Source organism: Schistocerca gregaria, chromosome X (assembly GCF_023897955.1).
Source record: "Schistocerca gregaria isolate iqSchGreg1 chromosome X, iqSchGreg1.2, whole genome shotgun sequence".
Taxonomy (NCBI): domain Eukaryota; kingdom Metazoa; phylum Arthropoda; class Insecta; order Orthoptera; family Acrididae; genus Schistocerca; species Schistocerca gregaria.
Genome location: NC_064931.1, coordinates 46,425,080 through 46,445,115, shown reverse-complemented (window position 1 = coordinate 46,445,115; position 20,036 = coordinate 46,425,080). Strand labels below are relative to the sequence as shown.

General features: G+C 44.5%; 1 protein-coding gene across 3 annotated transcripts in view; it reads left to right on the top strand.

The window, feature by feature from the left end:
* The first annotated feature begins 950 nt into the window (after positions 1-950).
* LOC126298573 (prostaglandin E2 receptor EP4 subtype) overlaps positions 951-20,036 on the top strand; it is a 566,300-nt gene continuing 547,214 nt past the window's right edge. For all 3 annotated transcript variants that reach the window (XM_049989942.1, XM_049989944.1, XM_049989943.1), the window contains exon 1: positions 951-1,443. The gene's annotated coding sequence lies outside the window, so the exon portion shown is untranslated. The remainder of the gene's footprint in view (positions 1,444-20,036) is intronic.

Below are 20,036 nucleotides of genomic sequence, written 5' to 3'. Positions count from 1 at the left end.
CTGTCGGTGACTCTATGTCCTAGGACTGTCACCGACTCACCGCTTTTAATATATGCTACAACGTATTACGGAAGTGCGGATGCGTCTGCAAAAATATAAGGATATGTATCAGCAGGATACCATTCCCAGTCTCCAAGATGAAACTCCTCGCATTGTTGTTGTCTGTGCCATACTAAATTGGTATTTAACGCCATCTGCACTTCGCATTAAAGATACACCTTTTGACTTTACTTAGATCATTTACAATTTCCCGTTGTTCTGTGCGATCGTGATCTTTTTGACGAAATCTGGTCTCTAAAGATAGTAGCGTTTCCCACGCCTTAAGCATTTAACACGGAAGTTCGTTATTCGGAAGAAAAATATCTGTTCGGTTATTTACATGTCTCTGCTGGCGTGATGTGTTTTCCTGGTTTTGTCGATGGTGTGTGACCCTCAATGGGAGGAAGCGAACTCCACGATTGTCAATGTAGTGCTGTGAATAATCTTGACACGTGTATGAAGGGAGGATTCTGACATCTCCTTCTTTATTAGTAATTCGTATTTACCTGGTGTGCAGACGTGTTTTCCCGGCCTCGTTGACGGCGGATGACACCTTGCGAAAGTGAAGATGTTTACGTCCGTCAGGTAATTTATTTATCCTGGACAATCTCGGCACGAGTATGAAAAGAGTGTTTTCAGCGCGCAGTTTGCTTCTTTTGTGAGTGATTACCCGCGATCGCAGCAGGCACGTGTCGATAACAGGGGCGTAACTGGCTGATTGGGGAGCGTCGGTGTGTATTGTACAGCTCGAAAGCGTCCCTGGCCACGGCCGAAGGACAAGCCACGCGCTTTCTTCCCCTCAGAGATTGGTGCGGCTGCCGGCTGGGCGGTGGTGGTAGGGGCAGCTGCGCACAGCGCACTGCGCAGGCGCGCCGCTCGGGTGCGCGCCGGTGGTCGTAAACAGAGGTCAGAAAACGCGGGAAGGCGAAGGGAAGCGGTCGGCAAGTGGGTGCGCGGCCACGGCAGGGCACACGCATCCCTCGCGCTACCGGCTCTCCACTGCGTTGCCGGCAGCTCTGCAAGAAGGGCCAGCGAACGCGCTCACCACACAGGCGCCCTCTCCCTGGCGGCCACTTGTCGTTACAACTGTCACCGCGCTGGATTTTTAAACATTGACTCTGGAAAGGAGCCCCGTGGTGGCACTCCTTACACACGGGGGTGTATATCTGAGTCGGCAGTCGACAGTGCATGTTCGCTGGCCCGTTTTCGACGCAGTGCTCTTCGGGTGATATGAGGCAGCGACAACTGACGCCGTCGACCGGGTGCTGCTAGAGGCTTTGGGAACGCCAGCTGGGCTTAGCGTGTCCACCAGAGCAGTCACTGCAGCCCTACGTGTGCCGGCATCCTGTCTTGTCGAGTTGTTGGAGAGATGGTCGCTTAACAGAAGCATCTGCTGGGCTCGAGGTAATTTCCACGTTTCTGTTGAACAATAGAGTAGCAGCTAATAAACTGAATGTAACATAAGAGAAACGTAACCTAAATTTAAATACTGCACCTTCTAGTAAGCTACATTGTTACGCGACACTTTCCGGCACGAAATTCATCATATTGTGCGTGTATTGTATGTTACCGGTACGTAGTAACGTGACAACCGCTTATTAGTTTTCTTATGCCCATCCTCGTTAAGTGACGGTTAGCAGGAATTCGGCTACTCAATATGGAATGAAAATTATAACACCTGCAGCCGTCACTTTTGCAGGTCATTTATTTATGGAACACCGAAACTCGTTGCATAAATAAACGAGATGTGAAAGCGACGGCTGCACTTGTTTCAATTTTCGTATCACTTATTAGTTTGTACATATGCAGTTAGTGCATGCATCGGCTCTGATCGTGCCTTAACACAGAAACTATGTACGCCAGAATCAGACTGATCGAGCACCTGAGAAAACTTAAGAGTAACTGACTGCACCACTTCCGCACTACGAGCTGGATTCTAAGTTTTCCTGTTGTTTGACAGTTTCGTTAACTACTAACCAGTTAAAATAAATGCATAAATAAATAAATAAATACCAACAATTTTACGTTTTTGTACACCTTACTCTTTTCTTTAAGTTCGTAGTCAAGTCAACGGTAAGTACAGACGTAATCATCCGCTCAAAGGAACGACACATGCTCCAATCTGGCTAACAAGGCAATGTGTTGCACGCCTCATATTTGTTTTTCTTTGTGAGCACGGTATGTGTGTGTGCGCAGAATGCTTTCAGGACGGCACTGTCGTTACCGTGAGACTGACTGTGAATTGATTCCATTGTAATAGAGCGAGATCCATGCATTTATGCAACGGGGATGTGTCTAAATTTGTCACCTAGCGAACTGTTTCTCTCTTAACGCTACTTGGCGCTATGTAATACGATAAGGTAATTTACTCATCTACATTTCCCATAAGCGAAGTATACTGTCATGTTTATTCTGTGAACAGATCTCTAAACTGTAGGAACCGGGCACCATTGTCTTCTGCATTTACTGACACGCTTCTGCGGGATCGGATGATGGCTGAGAAGCAGTGTTAGTAAAGATCACCGGCAATTACTGTTCGGTTTAGTAAATTTGTCGTATACGGTACCAGAACGAGTCTCGTAATAACTTTCTTGTAAAACGACGAGTAGCAAAACGAACACGAACACTGCAACAAAGTTACCTCTGTGTTGTCGACAGGCTGTCTGAAAAATGTGTAACTCTTTACTTTTAAACGTCCAGTTTATTGTTAAATTCAGCAGCTGAAATTCCTCGCTGTTACTCGTAAATAGTTTTATCAGCGGTGCATTTGCATGGGTGTGTAATAAGAAGCTTATGGTGTTTACAATTGCATCAGAGACGTGGTCTGTGGTAACAGTGAGTTGAAAGTAAAAGAAGAGATTAGTTATAATCATTTTACTGTATTTCTGACTTAATTCATTTGAACTTTATTCTAAGCTAAAGGTCTGTACTCGTCAAGCGAGGTGTCAATTAACTGACAGTTGGTAACATTGTTCATAACTGTGATGAAATGTCGCTGTTCCTGACGAAGCATTTTTGTTAAAGGCATTGCAGTCTGAGGGGTCTGTAGCTAGAACCTCCGCTCATCATGACAAAACACTCTATTTCTTACAGTTCATGATATGTTTCGTATTCATCAGGTTTCTTAAACAGAGATACAGTATATGACCGTAGTTGAGCTGTAATCTGGAAATGATAAATAATATAGGGACTGGTGGAATATCAGAACTACAGAGCAAAACAACTATAAGATGTGCTCTTTGAAATGTCCTAGAGAAGAATTTCGATTGCAGAGAATGGCAATAAATGTACTCGCCGTATGCTTTGAATCTGTAACGAAATTCAGTTTGAGTTCCACATCAGATGACGGGTTCTAGTATTTCGGATGTTGTTAATCCCGATAGCACCAATTTTCCAGTTGATATAGAGAAATGCCTAAAATATAGCTGTATTACTTATTTAGTAAAATTTTATTAGCTCATAAAATTGGAGTTTTTAAGCAGTTCATAAGCATTCTCAACGCTAGTTTATCATATGGCAAAAATTACATCAATTTGATATGTTCTCATTTGGACTATAGTGTTGTTTCATTATTTCTTGAGATTTTCAGTGGCATCAACGTACCTTCTGCGGAATTGCATTATATTACGACATTGTTCCTACGCCACTTCACGGACCGAGCGAGGAGGCGCAGTGGTTACCACACTGACTCACGTTCAGGAGGACGACGCTTCAAAAGCGTGATTTCTCAAAATCGCTCCAGGCATATGCCGGGACGGTTGCTTTGAAAGGAACGACCGATTTCCTTCCCCAGAGCTGTGCTCTGTCACTAATGACCTCGATGTCAACGAGACGTTAAACTCTATATCTTCTCTTCTTCCTATTTCCTGACTTGGAGAAAAAGGAATACATGAGCATAACAACAACCTAGAAAAGAACGAAATTGCAATTGATAGTCCAGCGTAAATCGGCTTTATGCACAGGGATACATGCAGTGTAAACTGTACATTCCTGTACGTTGCTGTTCGACAATTTAGGAAACTGAACTATCGCGATGTGCATTCACCTACACAAGTGCTCGTCAATCACGCGAGTTACCATCGCCAGTAGAGTCCGAGCGCCAAATTAACCAAATTTTTCTACCATACCATTAAACCAAAGTATTAGGCAGATTTCCACGATAACTGAGAGGATAATATCCCTGTTACTCCTAAAAAACTCAATATCTCCATCTACACAGATACTCAGCAAGCCACCGTGGCAGAGGGTCCCTGTACTACTACTAGACCTTTCCTTTCCTCACGTATACAGCGGAGGAAAAACACCTGTCTATATACCTCCGTATGAGCCATAATTCCTCGTATCTTATCTTCGTGGTCGTTAAGCGAAATGTATGTTCGAAACAGTAGGATCGTTCTGCAGTCAGCTTCAAATGCCGGTTCTCTAAATAGTGTTCCTCGAAAAGAAAGTCGCTTTTCCTCTAGCCATTCCCATTTGAGTTCCCGAATCATCTCCGTACTACTTGCGTATTGTTCGATCCTACCAGTAAAAAATCTAGCAGCCCACCTCTGCATTGCTTCTCTGTCTTCCGACCTGGTGCGGATCCCAAACGATCGAGCAGTACCCAAGAATAGGTCGCACTAGCGTTCTGTATGCTGTTTCCGTTACAGACGAACCACAGATTCCCAAAATTCTCCTAATAAATCGAAATCGACAAATCCCTTTTCCTATCATAATCTTCACATGCTAGTTTCATTTCATATCGCTCCGAACGCTACGCCCAGATATTTAAAAAAGGTGACTCTGTCAAGCAGGACACTGTTCACACTGCATCACCCGACTTAATTCGACTACATTCCATTATCCTCGTTTTGCTTTTGTTGATGTTCATCTTATATCCTCCTTTCAAGACACTGTCCATTCCGTTCAACTGCTCTTCCAGGTCCTTTGCTGTCTCTCACAGAATTACAATGTCATCTGCGAACCTCAAAGTTTTTATTTCTTCTCCATGGATTTTATTTCCTACTACGAATTTTTCTTTTGTTTCCTTTACAGCTTGCTCAATATACAGATTGAATAACATCGGGGAGAGGCTACAACCCTGTCTCACTCTCTTCCCAACCGCTGCTTCCCTTTCATGCCCCTCGACTCTTATAACTGCCATCTGGTTTCTGTACAAATTGTAAATAGCCTTTCTCTCCCTGTATTTTATCCCTGCCACCTTCACAATTTGAAAGAGAGTATTCCAGTCAACATTGTCAAAAGCTTTCTCTAAGTCTACAAATGCTATAAACGTACGTTTGCCTTTCCTTAATCTATCTTCTAACATAAGTCATAGGGTCAGTATTGCGTCATGTGTTCCAACATTTCTACGGAATCCAAACCGATCTTCCCTGAGATCGGCTTATACCAGTTTTTCTATTCGTCTGTAAACAATTCGTGTTAGTATTTTGCATCTGTGACTTATTAAACTGATAGTTAGGTAATTCTCACATCTGTCAACACCTGCTTTCTTTTGGATGGGGATTATTGTATTCTTCTTGAATTCTGAGGGTATTTCGCCTGTCTCATATATCTTTCTCACCAGATGGTAGAGTTTTGTCAGGGCGTGCTCTCCCAGGGTTATCAGTAGTTCTAAAGGAATGTTGTCTACTCCCGGAGCCTTGTTTCGACTTAGGTCTTTCAGTGCTCTGTCAAAGTCTTCACGTATTATCATATCTCCCATTTCATCTTCGTCTACATCCTCTTTCCATTTCCATAATATTGTCCTCAAGTATATCGCCCTTGTATAGATCCTCTATATACGCCTTCCACCCTTTTGCTTTCCCTTCCTTGCTTAGAACCAGGTTTCCATCTGAGCTCTTGATATTCATACAAGTGGTTCCCTTTTCTCCAAAGGTCTCTCTAATTTTCCTGTGGGCAGTATCCATCTAACCCCTAGTGAGATATGCCTCTACATCCTCACATTTGTTCTCTAGCCATCCCTGCTTAGCCATTTTGCACTTCCTGTCGACCTAATTTTTGAGACGTTTGTATTCCTTTTTGCCTGCTTCATTTACTGCATTTTCATATTTTCTTCTTTTAACAATTAAATTCAACATATCTTTTGTTTCCTAAGGATTTCTACTAGCACTGGTCTTTTTACCTACTTGATCCACTGCTGCCTTCACTATTTCATCCCTCAAGGCTACCCATTCTTCTTCTACTGTACTTCTTTCCCCCATTCCTGTCAATCGATCCCTAATGTTCTCCCTGAAACTCTCTACAACTTCTAGTTCTGTCAGTTTATCCAGGTCCCATCTCCTTAGATTCCCACCTTTTTGCAGTTTCTTCAGTTGTAATCTACAGTTCATAACCAATAGATTGTGGTCAGAGTCCACACCTGCGCCTGGAAATGTCTTACAATTTAAAACCTGGTACCTAAATCTCTGTCTGTATTCACCTGACCAGAAGCCTTGTTCCTCCTGCCACCGAACTTCACTAATTCCCACTATATATAACTTTAACCTATCCATTTCCCTTTTTAAATTAAGGGATCTGACATTCCACGCTCCGATCTGTAGGACGTCACTTTGCTTCTCTTGATAACCACGTCCTCCTCAGTAGTCCCTGCCAGGAGATCCGAATGGGGGACTATTTTACCTGCGGAATATTTAACAAAGAGGACACCATCATTATTTAACCATACAGTAAAGCTGCATACCCTCGGGAAAAATTTCGAGTGTAGTTTCCCCTTGCTTTGAGCCGTTCGCAGTACCAGTACAGCAAGGCCGTTTTGGTTAATGTTACAAGGCCAGATCAGTCAATCGTCCAGACTGTTGCCCCTGCAACTACTGAAAAGGCTGCTGCCCCTCTTCAGGAACCACACGTTTGTCTGGCCTCTCAACAGATACCTCTCCGTTGTGGTTGCACCTACGGTATGACTATCTGTATCGCTGAGGCACGCAAGCCTCCCCACCACCGTCAAGGTCCATGGTTCATGGGGGGGGGGGGGGGGGGGGGGGAGCAGGACACTGCTGATGTTGTATACGAACAGTACAGGTTTCTTTTTCTTACTCATCTGCATTAACTTACATTTTTCTACATTTAAAGTTAGTCGCCATTCATCACACCAAGTACAAATTTTGTCTAAGTCCTTTTGAATCCTCCTATAGTCACTCAACATCGACACCTTCCTGTACACTGCTGTATCGTCAGCGAACAACTGCAGATGGCTCCCCACACTATTCGCCAGATCATAAATGTTTATTGAAAATAATAGCAGTTCTGTCACACTTCCGTGGGACACTTCTGACGATACCGTCGTCTCCGATGTTTCTGATGACATACAAATGATTAAAATGCAGATTTACGCAGAATAGAATCTTCTATAGTTTCAGACAAAGAGGAAATTTTGTAATCTGCCGAAGCATTGCAAAAGTGAAGTGGTATCATGAAGGACTTCTGCCACGGAGAATATAGCAGATTAATTAATGAGCGAGAGTCTCAGCATCGGCCGAGCGTCGGTCCACCGGTACTTGACAGTTTGTTAGTTTTGCGGTTGAAGAGCTGTGACAGTCCAGAAGGCTCCCTCTGATATCGTCAGTTATGATCAACAACTCTTTGATCGGCGATTAGCCATCCACGTCAGAACTAAATGGACTCATTTCGTTTTCTGAATATTCAACAGCGCCTGAGGTGGTAACATTTAGTGGTCTGTTAACGCGCTTGGTTGATACATGAAAGAGTACTATGAAATTAAAGAAATGGAAGATATGTTTTTACGTTTCGTCGATGACGAGGTTATTAGAGACTAAGTATAGGCTGGGAGTAGACAAGTATGGTGAAAGAGAAACGACGATGTCGTTTCAAATGAACCATTCCGGCACAAGGCTTGAGTAATTATAGAAGAGAAGGCTAGATCTGTATGCTGGACTAGAATTTGAACCCTGTTCCTCCCGAATGACAGTCCAGTCCTTATCAAGCGCCCCACAGTGCTAGATATGAGTTTCGAGGAGAACGAAGAGGAACCTGCATGTGTACAAGTCACACCTCTCCATATATGTAATGTAATCAAGAGCTCGAATTTCTGCTATTATCTTCGCCTTAGTCCTAGACCAGTTAAGATCGAGCGGTCTCGGGGGTAAAGCGAGAACATTTGATGTAAAATACATCTCAATGTTGACACTAAGTAAGTAAAAGATCGTCTACAGTGCTCTACCATATCTTGATGGTGCATGATAAAATTAAACTGCACCGACCGGCCGCCGTGTCATCCTCAGCCCACAGGCCTCACTAGATGCGGATATAGAGGGACATGGTGTCAGCACACCGCTCTCCCGGCCGTATGTCAGTTTACGAGACCTCAGCCGCTACTTCTCAATCATATAGCTCCTTAGTTTGCCTTACAAGGGCCAAGTATGATGGTGCATGGAGTTTTAGATAAACTGACGAAGGAATACCAGTGGGTGCTATGCTAGCACGTAAAGGAATTCTTAGGCTTATCGGTACCTGCCAAGGGTATTGACAGCTCTTGGTCTTGTGGTTAGCGTTGATGCCTCTCGACCACGAGGCCCCGGTTCGATTCCCGGCCAGATCGGGGATTTTCTTCGCTCTGGTGCGTGTGTGTGTGTGTGTGTGTGTGTGTGTGTGTGTGTGTGTGTGTGTGTGTGTGTGTGTGTGTGTGTTTTGTCCTCATCATCATTTCATCATCGTCAACGCACAAGTCGCCGAAGTGCCGTCAAATAAAGAGACTTGCAAAAGGCGGCCTAATTCCCCAGAAGGGGCATCTAGGCCAAAAATATCATACGCACATTTCAAGGGCATTGACATACTTCTCCTGTGTCTAAAGACTGCCGATTCGAATCCTGCTGGTGGGAGAAATTTGCATCGGCAATATTTGGAAAAAGAGAGAAGAGGAAGGTGTACATTTTCTGACCATCAGACCGTGCCCCAGTATCGAGGTAGAGGTAGAGGGCGTCCCCCTTTCTCTGTGCCATCGCCATCAGCAGGATGGCTCGCACTCATCACTCTCACCTAAATTGAAGATTTACGCTTAACCCAAAGTTTTTAAGGAAGTAAACCTTTCGTAGTGGTCTAGTGAAACTACCCACTGGAGTATCCCAATCAACAATGAGATACCATATTAGATTTTTTTAAATGTACATTGCACTACACTATGCAAGATCACGACAACCTGAGAAAACTTTTCGTATTGCGAGTACTAAAACCTTTGACTGTAGAGCAGTGACAAATTTCTCTGTTACTGTGGTGTTCAAAAAGATGGGCGAAATGGCTTTGAGCATTATGGGACTTAACATGTGAGGTCATCTGTCCCCTAGAACATCGGTCGGCGCACTGCGATGTTCCAGGCGTAATGTAAAACCATAAACGAATCTCTGAAGATGTGGATGAGATGCACGCCACGCGATAATCATGATGAGGATGTGTCACTCTCTGTTCGTCAATCATGGTCTGTTTTAAAATTCAAATTTGTGGTAAGTTCCTATAGGACCAAACTGCTGAGGTCATCGGTGCGTAGGTATACACACTACATAATTAATTTAAACTAATTTACGCTAAGGACAACACACACACCCGAGGGAGGACTCGAACCTCCGACGGGGGAAACCGCGTGAACTAGCCAGCAGCTAATATTTCTGAACAAAGGATTGTAGTTCATCTCCCCATTATTGTTGCTCCTACGAATGTTCTCATGTTCTCTGCTCAGCCCGTCTCGTGTGACGCAGTCAGTGCAGGCGCGCTAGTATACAGGGAAGAAAGAGGATAACTTGATTCGGTAAGCGGTCCGTTTCAGCCTCGGAACTAATGTGGTTTATTATGTCATGGACTGCGCTTCCGAGTCTCTGCCCGGGGGGAGGGCAGAGAGGGAGGAGATGTTCTTCACAGTAAGAGCTGCGACTGTAAAAGGACGAGGACATTCGAGAACACGCGTGGTACTACCTTATTAACAGTATAATGCCCTGGTCCACTATCGCTTCTGCCTACGCAAGTCTATAATTTTCATGCTAAGAGACAGGAAAGAAAGACCTCTCTTTCCCAGCTAAACAAGCGCAAATCATCTCAGTATTACTGTAATATTTTCTTTATGTCCTTATAAGACAAGGAAATCGACTGGTTTCGCACCAACACATTTTTCAGCAACAACTAGGTATGTACTAATTATTGATCTACTTAATTTAAATGGTTTTCCTAAGACATTACAAGCGAATACTGGGTACTGTCCTGGGTACGAATGTTTCAGCATAGTATATACACTGAGGTGACAAGTCATGGGATAGCAATATGCACATATAAATATGGCGGTAGTATTGCGTAAGAAGGTATAAAAGGGCAGTGCAGTGGCGGGTAACTCGTGTGAAGAGATTTTAGACCTGATTATGGCTGCACGTTATGAATTAACAGTCTTTGAAAACGGAATGGTAGTTGGAGCAAGACGCATGGGATTTCCATTTCGGAAATCGCTAGAGCATTCAATATTCGGAAATCAACAGTGACAAGAGTGTGCCGAGAATACCAGATTTCAGGCATTACCTCTCACCAAGGTCGACGCAGTGGCCGGCGATCTTCACTTAACGAGCGAGAGCAGCGGCATTTGCATAGAGTTGTCAGTGCTAACAAACAAGCAACATTGCGTGAAATAACCGCAGAAATCAATGTGGGACGTATGACGAACGTATCCGTTAGGACAGTACGGCGAAATTTGGCGTTAATGGGCGATGACAGCAGACGACCGACGCGAGTGCCTTTGCAAGTAGCACGACAACGTTCTCAGCGCTTCTCCTCGCCTCGTGACTATGCAGGTTGTATCCTAGACGAGTGGAAAACAGCAGCCTCGCCAGATGATTCCCGATTTCAGTCGGTAAGAGCTGATGGTAGGTTCGAGTGTGGTGCAGAACCCGCGAAGCCACGGACCCAAGCTGTCAACAAGCTGGTGGTGGCTCCATAATGGTGTGGGCACTGTTTACATGGAATGGATTGGGTCCTCTGGTCCAACTAAACCGATCATTGACTGAAAATGGTAATCTTCAGCTAACTGGAGACCATTTGCAGCCGTTCATGTACTTCATGTTCCCAAACAACGATGAAGCCTTTATCGATTACAACGCATAATGTCACCGTCCACAATTGTCCGTGGTCAGTGTGACGAAACTTCTGCGTAGTTCGAGCGAGTGATTTGGCCAGCCAGATAGCCCGACACGAATCTCATCCACAGTTTATGGGACATAATCGAGAGGTCAGTTCGTACACGAATTCCTGCGTAGGCAACACTTTCGCAGTTTTGAACAGCTATAAAGGCAGCATGGCTCACTATTTCTGCAGGGGACTTCCAACGACTTGTTGAGTCCATGCTATGTCGAGTTACTGTATTACGCCAGGTAAAAGGAGGCGCGCCACGGCGTCAGGATCCCGGGGCTTTTGTCACGTCAGTGTATATAAATGCAATTATGTATGTATGTGTATATGTATGTTCCACACCTCCTCCTAAACTACTGGATCGATTTGAGCCCAACTTGGTGCACATACTGTCTGGAAGAAAGCTCTGTGGTGATAAGAACCGTGTACGTATGGAAGAAGTGGGGGTGGAAAAGAAGTGTAGCCCACGACACGCAGATACCCAGACTCTCTTCATTCAGTATTAGTTAGCGAGAGCACTTAGTCACTTGCAACAAATTTTACACATAATTTCAAACCTTTTTCTCGCTGATGTCCCTCACTCCCTCCCGCCAGCAGAATGACGAGAGGAAAAATGCCGCTTAATACATTCTCGCTGTTCGCGCAGAAAAACTGCCGTACGAGGCATGACGTTTTAGTTTATTACTTCCTTACTGCTAAAAACTCTACTCCCAACTTATTTCGCAGACGTTATCTACATATGCCGCTGAATGTACCCTCAAAATTGTACCATTGTACGAGACATAGTTAAGAGATAGGACGTCATAAACATTGAGCTGCCTGAAAAGGAAACCTCAGGGCGAAACTTGCTAGAGACAAATGTGAAATACGTGTACACATACGTCTAAATTAAGTTTAATATACGTGACAGGTGAGTACACGTGTGAAACCGCGGGTAAATAGCTCCTTCCAAACCCCTGGATCTATTTCAACCAAACTTGGTACAGATGGTGCTTACTATCTGGAAAGAAATACTCTGGAGTTGACAGCCACCGATCTCCCTTCGCGGTGGGGATGACGAACAGAGAAGGGTGAGGGTGGAGGAGATGGAGAGAGAGAGAGGGAGGAGGAAGAGAGGAACAGAGATACGGCAAGGAGGGGATGGACAGAGAGTAGGAGGCTGTGGGAGGCGGACAGTACGAGCGGGAATTCCGAGGTGGATAGAGAGACGGGAAGGATGAGGTGGACAGAGACGGGGGAGGAAGAGATAGGCCAATAGGAGATTGGAAGAAACACATACACGTACAGCACCAGGTACTCGTATACGAGGGTTGGAACTTAAATAGTGGTAACATTGCTGTGGAGACACTGTGCAATGGAATCTACTATTGTCGCTGATAGCACACGTTGTTGACATACCTACCTTACCTCCGAGGGCCACCGGCTTGTGCGCAATCGACGGAAACAATCACTTGTGAGTGAGCGGTGTAACGTAACGGTGTCACTATGGTTTCGAAACAGGAACAGAGGAGTTGGATCAAGATTGAATGTCATCAGTGTCATCAAGGTCTTCAAGAGGCGTCGGGTAAAAGCCTTCAACGAAGGTCGGCAAACCGTGACAGACATGCATCGGGCAGGTCGTCGTAGCGTCTCTGAAGACGAAATGTGCGTGCTGTTGCCGCGCTGGTGGACAGTGATCGACGCCATACGATTCGTGAGCTCGCCCGCGAAACCGGATTAGCGCATACGACTGTGCTTCGCATCCTGAAGGAACGCCTGGGAATGCGAAAAATTGCGTCACGATGGATTACGCATGAAATGGATGCGTTACGACGCTGCTCAGACGCACTTGGAGCGCTATGAGCGCAAACTGAAACGCCAATCCAACGAATGGTGTCATTATGGATCGCCGCGAAAATCGAAAGTGCGTCAGAGTCCAGTATGGTGAAAGTTACGGTGTTTCTCATGTACGACTGTGATGGTGTTATCTTACCGCATTACGTTCCTCCACGGCAGATCGTCAATGCACAGTAATACTGTTCGTTTTTGGAGCATGATCTGCGACCAGCTTAGCGAAAGAAGCGGCGACACTTTGTGCGCAACCCACTCATGATTTTGCACGACAATGCGCGAGCGTATACAGCGTAAGCTGTGGCTGCTCTGTTCGGTCGATGAGACTTGGAAGTACTGTACCGTCCACCATACTCCCCGGACTTAAGTCCTTGTGACTTTTATTTGATTCCGAATATGAAGGAACCTCTTCGTACCAATCGCTTCAGAGCTGATCCGGAGATTCGACAGGCAGTAGGCCGCTCCATTCACACCATCAACAGAACAGGCCTGCTAACGGTATACTACGCCTTCCACATCGCTGGCAACGGACTCTACATAACGCTGGTGACTACTTTCAAGGACAGTAACAGGTGCAAACATGTAAATTTTTTGTGTCGGTTGTGAATAAATAGTTGCCACTATTTATATATGTGGTGTTACAAAAGGTAAGGCCAAACTTTCAGGAAACATTCCTCACACACAAATACAGAAAAGATGTTATGTGGACATGTGTCCGGAAACGCTTAATTAACATGTTAGAGTTCATTCTAGTTTCGTCAGTATGTGTTGTACTTCCTCGATTCACCGCCATTTGGCCCAATTGAAGGAAGGTAATGTTGAATTCGGTGCTTGTGTTGACATGCGACTCATTGCTCTACAGTACTAGCATCGAGCACATCAGTACGTAGCATCAACAGGTTAGTGTTCATCACGAACGTGGTTTTGCAGTCAGTGCAATGTTTACAAATGCGGAGTTGGCAGATGCTCATTTGATGTATGGATTTGCACGGGGCAATAGCCGTGGCGCGGTACGTTTGTATTGAGACAGAGTTCCAGAACGAAGGTGTCCCGACAGGAAGACGTTCGAAGCAATTGATCGGCATATTAGGGAGCACGGATCATTCCAGCCTATGACTCGCGACTGGTGAAGACCTAGAACGACGAGGACACCTGCAATGGGTGAGGCAATTCTTCGTGCAGTTGACGATAACCCTAATGTCAGCGTCAGAGAAGTTGCTGCTGTACAAGGTAACACTGACCACGTCATTATATGGAGAGTGCTACGGGAGAACCAGTTGTTTCCGTACTATGCACAGCGTGTGCGGGCACTATCAGCAGCTGATTGGCCTCCACGGGTACACTTCTGCGAATGGTCCATCCAACAATGTGTCAATCCTCATTTCAGTGCAACTGTTCTCTTTACGGATGAGGCTTCATTCCAAAATGATCAAATTGTAAATTTTCACAATCAACATGTGTGCGCTGACGAGAATCCGCACACAATTGTGCAATCACGTCATCAACACAGATTTTCTGTGAACGTTTGGACAGGCATTGTTGATGATGTCTTGATTGGGCCCCATGTTCTTCCACCTACGCTCAATGAAGCACGTTATCATGATTTCATACGGTATACTCTACCTGTGCTGCTAGAACATGTGCCTTTACAAGTACGACACAGCATGCGGTTCATGCACGATGGAGCTCCTGCACATTTCAGTCGAAGTGTTCGTACGCTTCTCAACAACAGATTCGGTGACCGATGGATTGGTAGAGGCGGACCAACTTCATGGCCTCCACGCTCTCCTGCCCTCAAACCTCTTGACTTTCATTTATGGGGCATTTGAAAGCTCTTGTCTACTCAACCCCGGTACCAAATGTAGAGACTCTTAGTGCTCGTATTGTGGACGGCTGTGATACAATACGCTATTGTCCAGGGCTGCATCAGCGTATCAGGGATTCCATGCGACGGAGGGTGGATGCATGTATCCTCGCTAACGGAGGACATTTTGAACATTTCCTGTAACAAAGTGTTTAAAGTCACGCTGGTACGTTCTGTTGCTGTGTGTTTCCATTCCATGATTAATGTGATTTGAAGAGAAGTAATGAAGTGAGCTCTAACATGGAAAGTAAGCGTTTCCGGACACATGTCCACATAACATCTTTTCTTTATTTGTATGTGAGGAATGTATGGGGGAGCTTGTTTTTTGCGTTTTCATTGCGTACTCTACGGACCAAGGGAAACGGTAACCATTATGTAATGCGGAATTGACCACTAGATGTCTCGGCAGAGGGATCCATCAGTCTCAACGGGTGCGTGGAGTATTGTGTTGTAAATAGGTAAGCAGTAACAACAGACTCGATCGCTCGGGATAGTTCAGTGTCTATGACTGTAGACTACCCATTGGATGTTGCCTGCAGAGACGTTTCAACCGTTTTAAAGCAGCCCAGATCGACTGTTGGTGATGTGATTGTGAAGTAGAAACGCGGAGGAACAATCACGGCTCAGTCAAGACCAGGCAGGCCTCGTACTGGACAGAAATCCTCAAGCATTGCGGAGGCTGGTTGTAAAAAATCGCATCAAGTCAGCGGGAAAAATCGCTCTCGAGTTCCAAAGCGCTACCAGCAGTCCACCAAAAATAGCGATTGTGTAAGGAACTGAAAAGAATGGGGTATAATGGTAGAGCAGCTCCTCATAAACCACACATTGCTATTAATCAATGCCCAGCGATGGTCGAGGTGGTGTAAATAGCGACGCCACTGGACAATGAATCCCTGGAAACGAGTGATTAGGAGTAATGAATCACGATATATTGTGTGGCGATTGTATGGAATCGTTTGGATTTGGTGAATGCCTGGAAAATGTTGACTGCCATAATGTGTAGTGCCAACAGTCAGGTACGGAAGGGATAGTGTTACGTGCTAGGGATGGGTGACGATCCGTGGTTAGGGCGTGGGCCCATATTGCCCTTAAGAAACCGCAAAATTCGGATGGGTGTGAACAGATGTTAAAGCACTTTGTACTGCATACAGTGGAGGAGCAGTTCGGAGAAGATGAGTGTATCAGCACGACAGCGCACCCTGCCATAAATGAGCAACAGTGAAGCGGTGATCTGTGGACAACGACGTTGGACAAGCTTACCCATAGTCACGACCTGAATCCATTGCATCACTTTTTGGATGAGTCAGCAACATTACCTGCTCTGGTTACGGCTCGTGAGGAGGAACGGGCTGCATTTCCTTCGCAGACATTCAGACACATCGTCGAAAGTTTCCCCAGGAGAGTTCAGGTCGTCATAATAGCGTTGGGTGGACAAACCCCATATTAATGTCCACCAACTGGTGTCCGGACACATTAGATCAGATGGTAGATATGGAAGCAAGGAGCAGATACACTTTTCAGCGATTGCATAAAATTCAAATAAGAGTCTGCGATTGTTTCCTGTATGCCTTTTGTTACACTGTTCGTCATAATCGCAGTTTTAATATAATTAATAAATAGTTTCGGGGACTGTAACCTTCAGATTCCACTTGATGCGTGTTTCTTCGGATACGTTGTATCATGTCAGATGTATACGCCATACATAAGTGATTTTTTGTAAGGTGTCTAGACCTGTTAGGGGTCAACGTGTGCCAAGAAACGTAAGTGTAATCGAATCATCTGATCGCAATTGCTGAAAGTAGTTGTTAATGAAATTAACATTGCTATAATAATAAATGACGTTTTTTAACTTTTGAGCTGGGAGAAGTTGGCGAGTCCCACCTTCTATTCCCTGCGGGAAACGATGTGAGGGATAGGAGAGACCTATGCCCTTCAGCATCCTTGCCAGAACGCCGACTCTTTTGGCTCGTACTGTGTGCTGAGCACGCGAGATTATTATGAGAGTAGAAAAGAAATACGTGGTCCAACACTCCCATAAAGCAAACAGCTTATTTGTGCCTCTAAAGTAGTTTTCAGTTTGAGAAATTAGAACCAGCCGCTTCTCACGTAATGACCGTTTCGTTAGGAAAGGTCTCGAAAGGTGTAGGTCAAAAATTTATGATGAGATGCAAACACAAACACACATCCTGCACATTTTTGTGCTTCAGTGTCAGCTACCTGACATCCTCTGTTGCATAACTGCCTCGCCTAGAAACGATCGTGCCTTACCATCTCCGTCGATAGCATCCATCTTGCTGTCGCATACAAGCTTGTATCTTCCCACCTCTCATTATCTCGTCGTCTCGGTCTTTCCATATCTCAGCGAATCGAGCAAGGAACTTCCTTTGACAGTTCTCCATGTATTCACGTGGGTGTGTGTCCCACCCTTCTGCATTTCGTTTCCATTGCAGTTATAATTAACTCCTCCCAATTTGTATATCTCCGTTGCTCATTTAACCATTCTTGCTTTTTCAGTATATTAGTCGCCGCCATAAGATAAACTCGAAATATACATTTTCCTTTTTGACACACTGGAAATTTAGATTTGAAAAGACTGTGTTATAGAAAACATTCCAGGCTTTTTCTTACTCTTATGATCACACTTTTGCTGTGAGCGTTATCAGTATTACTTTTCACCGACATTTTGATGCCGTCTAGCAAGCACAAAGCTGCGCCGCCAGTCCTATCAGCCACTCCAGAACTGAAGTTCTTAACAGTTCATTTTCTTCAAAAAGTTGAGAAGCTACACACTTCGCGAGGCGTAGTACAGGTGTACTCTTAAGTACGAGGACTGGATTGAATTTGGCATAAATAAATGACAAAAATGTATTTTTTTCGTATGATATAGTTAGAAACTAAAATTTTCGGATTTTTCGTTTACTTGTACTGTGAAACCTTGCTTCTCGCCAAATTTTATGATTCCATGTCAACGGAAAGCAGCCTACTCTATATTTTTGAGAGTGAGTTTGCGAGCATGAAAATATATGATGTATATCGCCATATCTTTTGATTGCATGGGCTTAGAAGTTTAAGTTTTTTGTATCGACTATGGAGCATGGACCTTAGTATATGACATAAATTTAAACCTGATGTATTTTCCTTTTCTTGAGCAAGAAGTGTCTTAACAGACAAGCAGTCGAATAATACAGGACAAATTTTTTTTCGTGTGACAGAATTACAAATTAACAATTTTCGAACAACAAAGCGATTCTACAAAGGTTCCTTTTTTACCGGTTGAAGTACCGAACGCAAAAAAATATGTGAATGTCGTTTGGCATTGGCGGCCGGGATATTCCACAAGGTGGGTTCAGCCGCCGAGCGGAGTGGGTTTTCTTCCTTCATAGACATTGGCCACTCTCACTGCGTGTATCAGAGTTGCGTCGTATGTGTAGGCGAGTGGAAAGGATGTGTGTATAGTATAGCATTATGCTTATGTTGTATTATGATGATGAGGATGAAACCCGGTGCCTTCTCCAAGGGGCCGCCGAGCTCAGCGTCGAATCGTCATCAGCGGTGTCACATGCCCTCACTTCATGTTTCTAATTTAATCCAGGACTGGAGATTAAAAAAGTTACGCCACGTCCTCTCCTTCCGTTTCCACCCACCACCAGGATCCAGGAAGCAGCTTACCTTCGAATCGAGCGCCGCCGCCAGGTCGTGCGTTACCAACCTTTCTATTGTGGGTGGCGGAAGGTTCCAGGTGCCAAACAGCCTGGACACTATCTCACTTTCGAAAGGGTTTCGTGACTTACTGATAGTCCCGGTCCTAGGAATTCCAACGTCTTCTGCCCGAATGCTGGGATTGCAATCCCTTTCCTCATCTTGTATATTTGTGTAGCCTTTCCAAAATCCACAAAGCTGCTAAAGGACTCAAACGTTCTTGAAAAAATAGTGACAATGGTTACCACACTAACGTATTAAGGTTCGTGTCTACAGTTAACTGGAGAACTGCAGCTAACTTTGGGACCCGGACTAGAATACATTTACGATTTAAATCAGTGTTGGGGGAACACCGTGAGACTTTTATTACACGAACTGAGTGGATTTATACAGCAGTGGTGTGAAAGACAGGATCATGAATTTAAATGACGTTTCCTGGAACAAGGGCCCAACGTGTTTCCGCTTGCATCACCTTGTTTTGCTTGGCTGCTTTCGTATCGTGCCACGCTCAACAAAACGGTAGTGTTTACTCGCATCGCATCGCATCGCGTAACCTCGTGAGGAACGCTGCCGGCGACTGACAAGTATTAACGGCCTCACTCCGAAGAAACGAATGCCGACGAACCGTGAACTACACGCATGTTGAAGCAGGAAGCGAGTATTTGCTTCTATAAGCTTCAATTTCATTTAATTGTTTTTATTTGCGTACTGTTTTCTCGCTGCATTTGCATCTGCATAAAATAATAAGTCGACACCTATGCGAGATATAGAATCATAATGCTACGTATATAAAAAAAAAATGAATCACATTTGACGGCCTGGGACGTAGAGAGCATTGATTCAAGTGAAGTTTTGTTTTTGTTATGTTGTTACATGTCTCGCAGTACCATTACACATGTACCAGTCTGGTTTGTGGATTAGTTATACGGCTTTCTAAAATATTCATCTTTGTGGGTTTCGTTGGAATGGAAGAACTCCAGTTGTACAGTAGTAATTTCTATGTTTTGAACGCTTTCTCTCCAATGAAAACGCATCAAAAACTCGTGAATGGCTGTAAATTACTTTCAGTAGTTACTAAATGACTCGCCAAATTCATGAGACGATTGGCGTTTCCTTCCAAAGCTTCCTTCCTAACTTCGTTTATTCTGTGTTACGATATAAAAGTTCTTAGGTATGTAACTGTTTTTCAGTATATATTTGAAGCGTAAACCTAGAAAGAAATCGTTGTACCTGGTTGCATTTTCTATCTCGTTAAAAACGTTTGGCTCTTGGGTTCGTTCTCATTATTAGAAATAAAAAGTATATCTCTCGAATATGCTACCATAGCTATGTTATCGCGTAGAGAGTATCCCTTTTGTTATAGGGTGGTTCGCATCGAATATATATTTTTTTCAGTTTCCTAGTGTTCAACGTACTATCAATAACGAGGACATTCGTGATGGAGCCGTAGCCCGTATTTGGATAGGGTGTGGGAAGGAACCGGATGTAG